We start from the raw sequence: 850 nt of genomic DNA, 5'->3' as shown, positions 1-850 counted from the left end.
CGGTCGGTGGGCGAGGGGGGCGGGGTGGGCGCGGCGGGCGCGGCGGGCGCGGTGGGCGGGGTGGGCGGGGTGGGCGTGGGAGGCCACGGGACGAGAGGCGTGGCGCTGGTGGCTCGTAAATGGCTCTCTCTACAGTACGTCAACTGCAGGGTGTGTGGAGGCTGAGTACACTACTGGATGTCTTTTCAGATTTCAGTTTTCACCTAGGATCCTTCGGAACCCAATGGCATTGAATCCTTGCACACCCCTTGGTCATCGCGTGTTTTACTAACTTACTCTTGAGCTTGAGGACTCACTCGCTCTGCGTGCGACTGTGCCGGAGTCCTTTGCCCACGGCCCCAGGCCCCAATTTCGTAGCACGTAGGAGCGGCCGCACTCTGCTTTCTCACTGGCGCGCTAGTTGTAAGTAGTTCCAATTCACTCCTCCGACTCTCGCTGAATACTGAACGGAACACGCTAAATCCCTAAAATCTTGATACTTGAAAGCAAACCGCCCCCGGTCTGTCGGCTCTGTAAATCGCCATATCGCGTGTGCTGCAATGAAGCTTACTTTCATGTAGAGTGTAAGTTAGAAGAACAGGATAGAGAAAGAAGGGGGAACAGAAGGGTGTGGAGAGATCGTACACACACAGATTGGCCCGCGCTGGCCACTCAATACCATCAAACACCACGGCGACAGGATACAGTCTCAGGTCCAGCACTACTCGTCCTCCTCCTCCTCGTCGAAAATGTCGCGCTCCTGCCAGGAGGGCGAAGAGCAGGGGGATGGAGTGCCTGAGCCTCTTTGTCCCTAATTTCACCTCCCCAAAAACCGTGTGTAGAACCTCGGGGTCAAGTCCCACGGGGGGGC

Source organism: Emiliania huxleyi (genome assembly GCF_000372725.1).
Source record: "Emiliania huxleyi CCMP1516 unplaced genomic scaffold EMIHUscaffold_468, whole genome shotgun sequence".
NCBI lineage: Eukaryota > Haptophyta > Isochrysidales > Noelaerhabdaceae > Emiliania > Emiliania huxleyi.
The sequence above is the reverse complement of the archived record's forward strand: the minus strand, read 5'-3'. Positions refer to the sequence as shown.